Raw genomic sequence first — 14,869 nt, 5'->3', positions numbered from 1 at the left:
GTTCTGTTTGGTTTTGTTGTTGTTGTTTTTTTTGTTATTGTTTTTTGCAAATCGACACACACATTGTAAACACACAACCTTGCTAAAACCTTAAAATTTGTCCAAATCACATAAAGCATACTGGAAATAATTCCTCCCCATTTTACTTTGGAACTTCTCTGGAAAATTATTTGAAAACTTCTTTTGTCACACACACAGAATTATAGGCAGTATCTTTCACTGGATCACTCAACTCAACATAATGTTATGTTTAAATGCTTCAATAATTTCTTCACTTTCCCCCTCCCTTCAAATCTGCAAACTTCTATCAGAAAACTGCCTACTGGCCACAGTTGCTCGTGGTACGAAGTCATCCTAACAAATACAAGGCTGCTTTTCTTCCTATAATTTTACTGTGATTTGGAGTATTCAGCCTGAGATATGAGTTCTTACGGTAGCATATTCATAACAGTTGAGATTCTGTATTTTTCGAACTTAAAACCACAACTTAGGCCATTAACTCATTCACATGAGTCTACTTCTACTTGTTCAATACAGTGCTGAATTTTGAGCTCAGCTCGGAGTTGGTGGGATACATCCAAGATAAAGTTCCATGACATCAGCACACCACATTGGATTCAGCTCCTTCACACAACGCTCAGGGTTGTTTTGGACCCTCTCCCTCCCCCCCTAAGTCACTCTGTCCCAGGTTGCTGTGGTTGTCCACCACAGCCCACGTGCCATGCTGTGTGCCATTCCCTGCAGTGTTTCGGGCACAGTCAGGCAGTGTGTTTAGTTTAGGCACTTGAGTCCTTCTCACCAGCAAAGGATGGAGGACAAGACAGCCCAGCAGTGGGTAGCTGAAGAAGCAGCAAAAATTTGAAGGAGGAACAAAAATCACACAAACTGTGTTTAAAAATTCCTCTCACACTCCAGCGCTCACAGGAGTGGCAGCAAATCCTGAATTCATGTTAGGTCCACTCTGAAGCCAGGAGTGTTGGAAGGCTCTGTGGCAGTGCCCTGAGGCTGTGTGAAGTCCAGCTCCACTCTCAAGTGCTCCCCGAAGCAAAGGCATGGTGTCAGGGGCTGTGTTGTGCACACAGGCAGTGCAGCAACAACCCCTGCAAGGCTCTGACACTGCCTGCAGCAAAGCCTTTCAGGTGGTGCTTTGTCCAGTCCAGGCCAGCATCAAGACAGATCTTTACAGTGCCGTAAGCACAAGCCCTCTTGCTACCTTGGACATTTATCACTATTCTAATACGTTCTCCAACACATCTACAAAGATGCATGAGAGCTTAACTCACTTTTCATTTGTACTTTTTCTCTGAGTCTGGAAAGCTTTTAGGATAAGCATTGAATTCTGTCTTAATACACTAGAGATTGACAGCAAAGGCTAGTCACATCCATGGTACGTCTCAAGTTTAAACTGAAGAAATCCTTTACATTAGGAGACAGAATGGCAGAGAGGAATATGTCAGAATAATCAACAACAAATGGTCAGGGAAGAAAGTCATCTCCTCCAGTGGAGAAGATTTAGAAACAAGACTCCTCTTCTCAAATAAGTAAACAAATAAATTACAAACACAGCAACATTTTGTGATATAATGTACCATCATGCAGTATCTCAGAGCTGCAAGGACAGAGCCAATGTCAGGTGCAGAAATATGTGACTGTATTTTAGGTTTAAGGATTTGCATCTGATGTTTCTTTTACTTCTACGAAACACCCCCATACTTCTAAGAAAGGTCACCCAGCTTTGCGTGGGGAATTCTCAATCAGGCAGCAGGTGTAAAAGGCCTACATATTTACATATGTTCTGGGTTTGAGAATGGGAGAAAATGGGCTGCCTTAGAGACCGCAGGAAGAGACAGAAATAGAGGTGACAGTGTAAGTACCAGAGGCAGGATGACCAGCAATGTCATTAACGTGAGGTATTCTCCAGCTAAAAATCGATTATGCAGTCATTTCTCAGGAAGATGGCTTATGAATTCAATTCAGATAATTTTTCATGTCCTATAGGTGGAAGCCGCGCTAATAGACGGAAATGAGGGTTCTCCCCAGCTGATGATGTGAATATTAAGGAGAATTAAAAATTCTTCCCTTTGGAAGAACTGACTGCAACACCTGTGATAGGCACCTCTGCAGAGCTGTGTTAGCTCTAAACTGAATGCCACACACTCTTTCAATCACGTGATGGACTGCAACAAAAGCCTCTGTGTCCAGGCATCCTTTTTTCCTAGAACAACAAAACCTGGACTATGATGCACAACTTAGATTCCCTCAAAGTATTTTCCATTTGCTGGGCAATGGCTTCTGGCTCGCCTCTGCTTTTGTCTGTATGAAGGCTGACCCTGCTATGACCAAACCTGTAGCCTTAGAACCCATGGAAATAACTTAAGGCATTTGTACCTTCCGTTTAGTTCAGATGTTTCTTACTGTTGGAACTGCTATTCCTACAGGATTAATTATAAATAGTTATCTACTGATATCTACAGTAATACATTTTGCTTCCGAGCATGCACCAGTGAGTTTTATAATGGGTTGTGTATACACTGCAAATGTTAAACAATATTTTTGTTGATAAATGACAGGCAACTTGTGTGTGCATTTCCTGTGAGATTTAATGATGCGGTAGGATAGCTGGATGGAAACTGGGAATTAAGACTTAGTGCCAAAGCCATCCCCAGAAAGCAGGCATAATGCTTATTAACTAAATAGAGGTTGAACCCATTTACTCATATTTTGGTTATTGGGATCAAAATAATTTTGCTTTTACTATGACATATTGCTTCTAGTTCTTTTCTCTTTCTCCAAAGCACTGTTTTTCTCCCCAGGAGTAAAGGGTCCTTCTGAGTTCCCAAGCTGTTCTGGAGCCCTCTGCTACCACCAGCTGTGGGAAGATGCTGCTCTGCCATGTGCCAACCAGCACCGAAACAACTGCTTCACTCTCACCAGCTTTCTTATTGACCAACTCAACACCACATCTGCACATCCACAGAGATAATTTCATAGGATTAAAGGATTGCCTTGAGACAGAAGGGACCTTCAAACGTCATCTAGTCCAGCTCCCCAGTCTCCCCCTCTCCAGTGACCCATGAGCTGCCATACTTAGAATAGCAAAAGCAAGTGAGTTGTTCACACTGGCAGGGAAGCTCAAGCAGAACTACGCATTCCCAAATATTTCCCATTTTAGGGAAGTGATCCTGCCTCACACCCATCACCCAGAAACACTTTGCTCTCACGATGTTCATAATGCTTGTTTCTATAGTGCTTAGAAGCTTTAGGAAAGCACTGTTATGTGGGACGTACCCACACAAGAGTTAGCCAAAAGGTAAAAGCCAAATATGGCAGCAAGAGCAGAATTTTTTCATGAAAGCTTTGGCTTATTATTTGCAGAACATCAGTGCGTAGATGGAAAGGAATTGAAAAATCTTTTGCATTTTATTAGCTGAACAGTTCTACTTTCCAAAACAAATGAAGGTATTTCTCTCCTAAATGCCAAGAGCACTGAAGAAAAAGTTACTCTGTTTTCAAGCTACAGCGTATTTCTAAATGACACCACGTATTCCTCAGCCTCTTCATTTTTCACTGTACCCTAGAATTCTGTTTTGAAAACAAAGAGGTGCCCAGGCTTCCGGGCACGTGGAGGAAGATCCAAGATTCTTGTTGTTATTTTCCCTGTCTTCCTGTGAGCCTCGTCCGTGGCACAATCTGCCAAATTCATTTTACGGTGATATTTTGGTGTTTCTTCTCTCATACAATTTTAATGTATTTTAACTGACAAATCTTAAATATGCATAGAGCCGTTTTTCTGAAGTATTTGAAGTCCTAGAGCTTTACATGCTCTCTCTGAATCATTACAACTACACCTGATAAATATTCTTATGTATATGAGAAGAAAATCTCTTAGGGATTATTTCCTTTCCATACAGTGGGAGGTGTGGACACAGGAAGTTACGAGTTAAAATAAGCTTCCTACAAGGAGAACTTTGTTTGTGGAGCAATAGGACTGACCAGAAATTAAAATGATTCCTCAAAAAATGGGATCTGTGCTGAATAATGATGGGAGTTTTCTGATTGCCACCAGAGGGAACAAAACAGTGCAGGAGAACATGAATGCTCATGATGTTACCTAATGCACCTTGCAGCTCAGACCTGTTGCTGAACAAACTTCTGCGTGCCCATTTGCATTAAACTTACATTAACAGTAAACATATATGTTACTTTAATATTTAAGGCATCAGCGTAGCATTTGTAGACATTTACTAAAAAGAGTGGCGTTTTTCTCGTGGGCGTTTACAAATGAAGACTGGAAATTATTTTAAACAATGAAAAATCATGAAGAATTATTTTAGCCTGTGATCCTACCACCCCAGCTCCCTGTCCCACACAGCCCAGTTCCCCCCCACACTGCCCACACCACCAGCAGCCCAGGAGCAGTCTCTAATGCCGGGTTATCAGCTGACTCATTTCTTGATGCAACGTGTAAATAGCCTGGGATCCAAACTTTAAATCACAAGAGTGAAACTGTGCGCAGCACTCAAATTTCGTGGTTAACTGCATGTAACTGAAGCAGCACTTTGGTGCTACCTGGAAAATAATGTATGTTTATGCTTAGAAAATAGATCCAAAAAAAACCCCACCACCTTTAAGAGTACTTGTGCAGCACATCTGCTCTCAAGATGAAATTTACATTTGTGCAATAAAGCAGCGCAGCCTCCAGCCCTGCACAAAATAGAACTTAAATGGGATTTGATGATGCATAAGTCTTTGCAATATCTCTACTTGGGACAAATTTTACCGTGTTCTCTTCAATGTCATTTATTTAGACTTAGCAAAAGAAAAAATTATTTCTTTAGTCAAAAGAAAAGGGCTGACTGCTGACTACTGGGGGAGGCTGTGCTTGCCTTCAACAAGAAAGTTTGTTTTTCAGGTTCCTTTCTCAGGACATTAATGCCCCTGCTTAAAACTAATAAATATTGAAGTAGAGCTTTCAAGTAAACCAAAAGATTAAACACCACTAGAAAAGAAAAGAAAAAAAAAAAAAAAAAAAAAAAGTGTGATTATTTTAATCATCAGAAGCATGGTCTTGTGGATACGGCCGTGGGACTGAAAGAATTTAGATTCACTCGCTGTACCATCACAGACCTTAGCTGTGACCTTTGGCAAGTTGTTCAATTGCCTTGTCCACAATTTCCCCCTCTGAAACACAGACAGATGCAGCTCCATCTGTACTGAGGGATGTGTAGCCATGTGGGCACTGCCACTGCTTGCAACATGGCAGCGTAAGTCACTGTAGTGGGTACAATGGAGAAGTGTAATGCCTATCACAGCTCACAGAGCTGGTGTGATTCTTCCTCGGGACGTCTCCCGTAAAATTGCTCCCTTGTGAAATGGAGTTCTTCATCTGCCTTTTCTCCAAACCTTTCTCCAGTTGTCAATTTACCTTTTCAGACCAGGAGTTTTTCCTCATCGTGTACCAGCAAAGTAAGCCTTACCCACAGACTGCATCTCCAGCCCCCCCCCACCACGTGCAATACTAATACTCCTACCTTTGGTTAACCCATCTCTTGCCTTGAAATCCACTGAAATGGCTCAATAAATGGAAAGGACAACAGGAAGTTTTGGCACCCTGGTACTTAGAATCAACTCGTCTCCTCCTACCAGCTTCATGCTCCATAAGATTAAAATCAGGCGGCTATGGCTCCAAAGCTGCAGAAATCAGTTTCTTTCTCTCACTAATCAGCTGCTTCTGGAGGCAGGAGACAGTGGAGCACATCACACCTCGACTCTTAAGTGAACTGCCACTTTCACAAAGGCGTCCAAGTCTGAATGACAGCATACAAGTAGGCAAATGATGACCTTGTGAATGGATCTCTTTCCAAACACAGAACAGCCTCGAAGTCTGTATAAGAAAAGGTTACAGCTTCACTTATTTGTGCTTGCTTTGACCTGCAGACCTGTAAGAATGACTGAGCAGGGAAAATATGCAAGATAAATTGTTCCATGTCTCAGTACAAGACACGCAACCACATAGGAGGAAAGAAAGAAGATACAATTCTGAATCTTTTATCTAGCTGAAAACTGACCTTCCTTTGCTTGAAACTGCCTGTAGGAGTCCCAGGACAGGTTGTTCTGACATTCTTTTAACATCGTTTCATCAGCACAGCCAAAACTAATCACAAGAATATTACCCGATGACAGGTGCATTTATTCTGTCAATTAAATCAGATGGTTAAATCGAAATGTGCCCCAAATCTCTCTTGTTTGCATTATCCATATTGGCATTTCTTGGCTGTGGTTCATTGCTGGCTGGAAGTCATCCAGCCCCTGCAGAGTCACTTTGCAATACAGTGCCAGCAAGTTTCCATGCTCTGCAGCAGTGGTTACAATGAGACCAGCATGGTCCTATAGGACTGACCTGAAATATTTCACTAAAGTGGGGAAAAAAAAAAGAAAAAAAAAGAAATTAAAAAATCCTGTCAATGAAGAAGACTTGAATCAATGTTTCTGAAATGGGGAAGGATATACCACTTCACAGCAAACCACCATTGGTGCGCACAGAATGAATGGACTCTATAAACATCATTAGCACAGGACTGCTATGTAAGGATAAAAAGTAACCTAACCTCATTTAAGACATTTCTTTAAAACATTTTAGGTGGAGGAAAAAGAAGGTGTTGCTTTGTTGCTTATAACTCCTCAGAGAAAAGAATAGGCATAAAGGCATAATCATAATATACATCAACAAAAAAGAAATGAAGAAATCTCTCCTATTACCTAATTATCCAAGAAGTCTCTAAGCAGAGGGTGAGACTACATAAAATATTCCCTGAAAGTTGCAATGGAGCATGCTAAAGATGAGGCCAGGTTTTCCATTTTGGTTTTGCAGTGTAGGTGCCAGTGTATTACAGCTGAGATTTCTCTTCTCTGCAGTAGTAATGGCTTTGCAGTACCGAAAAATTAGACTTTTTTTTTTTCCACTCTGTTATATTTGTGATGTTAATAATTTGCTGAGTGCTCAACCCACCCATTTATGAAGAGTCATACTCCCTTTTGTCATGTGAGAAATGCACTCTAGCAGGGTGTTCAGTCCCAAGGCAAGGTTCTATCAGCAGAGGGACAGACAGGCAGTTCACAGCTTCACCTCCCTAGGAAACTCCCATCTACTTCTGATCTCTTTCCCAGCCTCCAGCCCCATCCGTTGCCTCCCATCCTTCCCACTTCAGAACAATCCCCCACCGTCAGCTCTTCTGCAGAAGACACAGAACAATTCTGAGTGCTGTTCTTTACTTAAAGACGGATGAAACCTCAAAATTATAGCCAGGATACACGGAATGATAAATGCATTGAAGTAATGCTTTGTTATGTATTTTCTTAGCTTTTGCTTCCTGGCCTGAAACACTTCCCCTGCAGTCTGATTTTGCAAACATTTAAGCATTTGTTCATGGATAGAACTACTAGCAAGGCAGGCCTGTGTCAGTTTCCACATTTAAATAGATTTTACTATTAGATTTTAAAAACTGTCTTGGACTGTCTTGAACTGAGAAGTAAAAGGCGTAATCCTGCAATCAAGAGCATCTTTACAACTAAAAAAAAAAGAAAGCCAAGGTAAGTCCTGAATAACACAGAATGTAGTCCTATAAAACATCTGTGAAAAGTACAGGCATGTTTTTCCTTTCAGTGTATGGCACCTATCCAGGCAGCAGTGAGTTCTGGACAACACACTAATGAGCATTTTTTCAAGGCATTACATTCCTAAGTCATTCACAAAGATTTAGTTGCTCATTTCCCACTGGATCTAGAAGGAACTGTGTGGCAAAGTGCTTTTGTGCACTGTGAAACTGAAATAAACCAAGGAAATATTTACCTTTAAGTTCAGCAGCTCAGTTGTTAAGCTTAGGAACTGTAAAGCAAGGAACTGATAATTTACTCCTCAAGTGTCCTATTTATCCAGAAGACCATAAAGTCATGCCTTACTTCTGTGCACATGCAGCCACCCCCCAGATTTGAGTGCCTGTGTCAGATCAACAGGAGCTCTGGCATCCCAATACCTTCTGCTGTGGTCATAAAATCAAAATGCATTATTAATCATTTATGTCCATTTCCCATTTTTTTTGAAAAGCATCATAACAAGGCTATCATTAGCGATACACAATTCACTATCTAAAAGTTAGTGCACAAGTCATTTTCTGATCATTGATGTGGTTTCACGTTCCTATGCAAGTGATAAGCTATGAAATGCCATAAATCTACTTATTGCTATTGAAAGATGTGGGTTAATGAAAATTTGGTGCTGATTCTTTCAGTCTAAGTCATCAGTGTTCATTCCTGCATCTGCCCTAAGTCCAACAAGATACAAACATTTCCACATCAGTGTTAAACTTTAAGACTGGCTTTGAAGTAGCAAGCACACATTGTTTTTAAACAAGAGAAAGACATGTACAGCAACAAGATATGCATTAAAGGCAAGTCTTTAATGCTTAAGACTGGCTTAAGATAATGGCTTATCTTGTCAGTGCTGTTCCCACCATCTTTTCTTTCTACTCTAAATAGTTTTAATTAGGAAGTAGTATCAAAATCTCAAAGAAAGCCAGGTACACAAGAATAGTCTCTAAGTAAGTTCTCTTTATTTCCCTAGCCACCTGAAAGAGAAGAATGCTTGCAATGTATTATTTTTTTAAACTTGACTACCTACACTGAAAAGCTATTTGTGGCCTGCAAAGCAGCCCATTGGAGTTTTGTGCATAAAGAACACAAATAATCAATCACAGTTCTCTTAAACACTAGCCAGACTTACATTAAAAAAATGTCTAAAAGATACCTTTTCTTGCAGCTCCACAAAGTGTAAAAAAAAAATAATGCGTCATTTCAGTCTTAAAAACCAATTATTTTTACCATTTTCATCCAGATTAATGTATTCCAGGGAGTTATCCCAATAGAAGAGAATTCTCAAGACTTCTCCCGAACAAATTATACTTAAATTAGCTTTATTTTCATGTTGCACTACTAGAATTTAAAAAACAACTGGGAAATCCTGTTTTTGTTTTTTTGCTGTTGGTTTTTGGGTTTTTTTTTTGCCAAGATGTTAATTTTTTTCCACTGAATGATTTTAACATAGCATTGGTATGCAATATGACATTGCATGGAAGGCCATGCAGAGGGTGCAGTAAAAATATGTAAGATTAATCAAAGAACTAGTAAAGTGCAAGTCAAAGCATAAACACCTTTTGCTTTCATTACACAGAAGAGACATATACAACATCTATCACTGTAAGAATAGTCTAATAGGCATTATGCAATCTAGGTGAGAGGAATACACGTGTATCTGTCACATTACAGACTGTATTAAAAAAAAATACTGCATGAATGACTTTCCTTATTTTCTCCTGCATTCCACATGCTTCTGATTTCCCAATAAAGCTAATGCCCATTTAGTGGAATATGTTGTGAATCGACTGTACAGCAATATTAAGTAAGGCAACCATATGTTTCCTCCTCTTGCCATACTGTTTGTGACTGCCCCTGCCTCTTGGTGGATTAGATCCCTCATCAGCTTGCCTGGTGCTGATGGAATGCCTTTTGCAGGTGTTTTGTTGATATAATGCAAAACACAGATTTCAAATAGCTGAGCTCCCTCGTGCCTACCCCAGCATTAGCTCCTTGTTCTCCCTTATTGCACAGCCTGCAGAGGTCTGCTCTAGGCTCTTATTTTACAAAATTATCTTAAAAATTATCATACAAGGGAATGTATGCACTCTAAATAGCTAAAAAAAAAAAGGGGGGGACATTCAAATCCACTTTTTTTTTTTTTTTTTAAGAAATTAAAAGCCAGGTGGTGACATTATCACATAGGAAAGATTTTTTTTCCAGCAAGCCTTCCCATCTTAAATGCTTACACAGGAGCGCCCAACAAAGTATCAATTCTCTTTAAGCATAGCTGCATTCAAAGCCTCGTTTTAAGCTACCATTCCATTTTCTTGACATTTTTGTCCAACTTGAAGAGCAGCAATGAGGTGAAGTTTATGTAAAACAAAGTACCATATCAGTAAAAAATTGGCACAAATGTAATCCATTGCCACAACCGATGCTCTCCCGGGGAGATTTTGTGTTTTTCTCACAGTTCTGAAAACACCCAAGCACTCCTTCTCTACACAGGTGGAAGCGAAGGTGCTACGTCTCAAGGAAATAATCACCAAGAGGGAGGAAATAAAAACAATGCAAGTAGAGAAACTCTTAGCTTATATTTTTATGCTGGTGTGCTGGTAAGAGAAAGGCCTCATTTGGGAAGTCATAAAAAAAAAAAAATTAGTGTTAGCAGATCTCTAAGTCAGAGCACAGAAGCTTTCTATGCAGATGGAGGATTTAGAAGAAGCAGAACGATAACCACATAGTCGAGAGACTAGAAAAGAGACCTTGATGTTTGATAGTTGTAATAACCTGCAGAGTGCTCTAATGGCTCAGGGATCAGGTGCAGAACTACAGCAATAACAAGAGCTGAATAATTATCTCAGCCATATCTGTATAACCACAGTCCCAGAGTATGAACTATATAAGGAGGCTTCTGCTGCCTCTCCAAGATTTCCTGAAATGTTAAATCACTGAATTGGGAGCACTTCCAGCATTAGTACTGCCCAGTTAGAAAGAAATAAAGCCCAGAATCCTCCAGTGGCAGTTCTAATGTCTTTGTTAATTATGAATTATGGGTAAACATGCAGACTCACAGAGGTCACGGCTGTCAGCAACAATACTTTTCAAGAAGGATTTTTATGAGGGTCTTTTTTAATTTTGCCATAATGTCCTTTATACATACATAAAACGCGCCGCGAATACAAAAAAAAATAGCATTTGTTTTTCGGGAAGATGTAATTATTTCTTACTTGTTTCCTACCCTCGGCACAATCGCGTACCCGCTGCCAGTACGACCCAGTTCATAACTACGAGCTCCTCTGTGAATAACAACAGCTGCGCAATTCCAAGGAGCGGGCAGGAGAAGTCATCGGGGCTGGGGTTGGGTTAATGATCAGACACTCTGTTAACAAGGAAGTGGTGGGGTTTGCAGCGAACGGCCAGTCAGGAGCCCATCAGCTGTGGTCACCTTTCACATAGCGTCGAGAAACAAAAGCTGCATACGGTATGCTTGATTAACCTCACTTAAATGGCAATGCTGATCTCAAATCTGTCCCCGGAGTGTATATAAACAGGATTAAAATTATATTATGTGTGGATCCTACCCAACAAAATCAACTGGCACAAAATCATTTTAATTAGGTAGTAGCGGCTGTAACTCGTTCAACTTTGGCATTCGTTCTTCTCTGTCCCATCGAAGAACTTTTGGGACCCCATGCAAGTTGTAGAAGGAAAAAAAAAGCAGATTTAGAAACAGCACTGAACAATGTGTCGCCATGCCTGTTGGTTAGTTTGCAAAACGACTGCACGGAACCGGGTGACATTCAAAACAGCCATGTGAAGTTCTGCGTGCAGGGCACAAGCCTACAGTTTTCAAAAAGACAGACTCAAAACAAATTCCATTTGCAATGCAGGTTTCAGATAAGTCGGAATCAAAAGATTTGTGTCCAGTTTAAGAAACATATTACTGCTAGCTGATTTGCTTGAAATCTCTCAAGGAGTCAAGAAACCACAAGACCCTCAATGATGCATGACTTCAGCCCATGAAAATGAAGTTGTATAGGATGTCTGTTGAGGACTTCAGTTTTTAAGGAAATGCAAGATATGCGACACAAACTTAGGAAAGCTCTTCAGGGCGTGTTTATCTGTACTTACTCTTGGGTTCCAAAGAAGACAAATCCCAAATGCAGCCTTCCAGATCATGTAGGGGTATTGTTTTGCTTTGTTCTTTTTTTTTTTTTTTTTCAAATAATGAGAAAAAGATATAGAAAAACAGAAACAAGAATAAAATCCTGAAAAATAATTCAGGAACAATAGTATTTGTCACAACACTGCTGATGGCCAACAGCATTTGGTCTGCTAGGTTGTGGCAATCTTGAATGCTTGAACAGAATTTGCCTCTGAGCCCTGTCTGCAAATAGTTGCGTATTTAATGCTGACTCTCATCCTGCAGAAGAAATCTAACCTTGGCCCAAGTGACTTGCATTAGAAAATTAAGGTCAAAATTATTCTGCCTTTATTATCACTGATATTTCCCATTAAAGAGAAAACCTTTAGCATTCACCTCTTTAACTTGAAGGAAATCTGGCAAAGAAAAGGAGGCAAAGCTGCCACACTTCCTTGCAAGCAACAACAATCACAAAGAACAAAAAATAAAATAAAATTAAAAAATCAGAGGGGGTGAAATCCTTATCATTTTCCTTGGCACAAACTATAAAACCATGCAATCCGCAGTATATTCCGTAGGGGGCACATTGGCAACACGCATATGTCAGAAGTAGAAAAACATATTTTCCATACCAAAGTATCACTAGCAGGTAAGAAGACTGACCATTATGTTACATAATAAAGATAAGTCATGTGTACTTGAATAGTTAACAGATGGACTAATTAGAGGCTGAATTATTTGTGGTATAACTGATAGCTGGTGAAATCAAGGTTACTGAGGGAAATGGACTTGACTTTGCAAAAATCAGAGGTTATTATTTGCAGGGCTAAGGCAAACGGCTTCTCAAAAGAAAGGGTTAACAAGCAATGAAAGAACAGAAGTGCATCTAATTAAAAGGCACACCAAGGCATGCAGAGAGACTACAAGGGTAAGCAAATGGCAGAGACCACATTTGTGTGCAATACATGAAGAGGCGAGTGTGGAATAATATATAGATAACCAGGACGAAGGGCAGGGTGTCAGGCAGGTAAAATAAGCTTCCATATGAAAAAGGTGTACTGCTCTTGGCAAAAAGGGTCTACGTATATGCAAGATAAGCACATAACAGAGAAATAAAAACGTGAAGAGTACAGAAGATATCTGTTTGAGGGGATCTATGAGCAGGAATATTGTGCAGTGATTTGGTGTGAGACAAAATATATAAGGATAAAAGCAAATGTTGAGAGACAGAAGTTAAATTGTTTTAAATGAGATGGTGCTGATTAGCTCACATTACGACCTTTAGAAATCACCTCCTTCATCCCTCCCCCTGCATTGCCAGTATAGAAAAGCCCATGGGAAAGATAACATCACTACATAGGCAGGTAATTTTTGTTAAACCCCAAAATGAATACAGGGCCTAAAGTACAAAGCACGAGAGGACGAGAACAATCCCTCACTAGCATACATGTCATACATTTCTGCAGCCCTCACGTAGCTGAAACCATGGCTGTCCATGCTCACATCACAGGCAGCGTTAGGGACGTAAAGGAAATACCTATAATTGTTATAAGTGCTAACCATTTTGCAGCTCTAGCTCTGGGTCAGCTCTCCTCAGCAGATGGTGGAAGCCACATAGGAAAGATTAGAAAAAAAAACGCTATTGTGTACAGCATTCCAAAATTAGCATGAAAATTCAAGATGCTAATCAAAGGAGATCTAAACCAGGAAGGACCTTCTTTTAGTGGGCACGCATGTGAGGGTGGCAGCAAGTAGCAGAAACAAAGCTAAAAGATAAGCAGTGTAAAATTAGTCATGCACTATTTCTGTAACAAAATTTGACAAGCCCAGATGAGAAGCACAAAATGACACAACCTTACAGAAAGCCTGAGAGAGTAACTCCAGATGACTGGGCAAAAAGAAAAACAAAAAAGAAGCCACAGCACCTCTAAGTATACATGTAAAGATATATATGGATGTACGTGTGTTGAGATGATGAAGATGGAAAGAATTCCTGCACAAAGCAAACCATGACATAATAGTCTACAGCAGGAGGGCAGAAACCTTAGGCATAATCCACTGTGCCCATTTGGGCACTGAGAAAGGCAAGAGAATTGCCTAAGGCTTTTCATTTGAGTCAGGCTGAGCGATGCTGCAGAAGGTCAAGGGGAAAGTCCAAACTGTTAGGAAGTAAAGGGCTGAGCTGCAGCCAAGTCTCCTCTGCAGGTATGAAATGTGCTGGTGTAAGTAATAAAATAATAAATAAGCCAAAGCCAATGGAATCGCATCACAGTCCTCTGGTTTCAAATCTAAGATTGGTGTGTTTTTATTTCAGCCTAGTGAAAAAGGTCATCTCTTGTTAATGGACTCATTTCCAGAGTGTGGTCTGACACACCACCAACATTAACAGGGTCTTTTCATTGACCAAAACGGGCTTTTCACCGACCAAATGCATATTCTGCATTTCTAATTGCACTGCTGGGTGGCACTGTGACAGCAATGTAGTAACACTTCTTAAATCACATTTGTTTGGAAAGGCAATCCTGATGGGTTAATATCTTCTGAATAGGCCATGTCTGCTCTTATTTCTAGGTTGCACAGAACATCTAGTCCACTGGCAACAAGTTATTTAGGCTCTGACACTTCTCTGAGTCTTCAAATCAAAAAAATAAATTAGTAAAAACATTGTGCTGGAATTTGGTAATTCTGCTGATCCATAAAAAAAAGAAGTGGAATTGAAGTAATTGTAAAAAAAATATATAGAAGTATTTACAGAAGAAGAGTTATAAAAGTAACTCTAAACAAAGTGGTGAAGCATTCCCTCATGTACACCTTTCTTACCCCAGAGCCCAGCAGAGTGCACTGGATAAATCCATCCGGCCTCACCAGCTTCTTGGCAGAGCCCCTCATCTCAGGTATGGCCCCAGAGCTGCTCATCTGTCTCATGGAACCAACTGTGCAAATAGTTAATTTTTTCAAGCTGACAACCAAATAACAATAACAATAATAATAATAATTAAAAAAAAAAAAAAAAACACACAACAGCACCAACACAACAATACTAGTGGCTTGGATCAACCTAAGAATACTCTCTACAGCAAAACAAAATTATCA

The sequence above is a fragment of the Phasianus colchicus genome, chromosome 2 (assembly GCF_987193195.1).
Source record: "Phasianus colchicus chromosome 2, bPhaCol1.hap1.1, whole genome shotgun sequence".
In the NCBI taxonomy this organism is placed as follows: Eukaryota; Metazoa; Chordata; class Aves; order Galliformes; family Phasianidae; genus Phasianus; species Phasianus colchicus.
The sequence above is the reverse complement of the archived record's forward strand: the minus strand, read 5'-3'. Positions refer to the sequence as shown.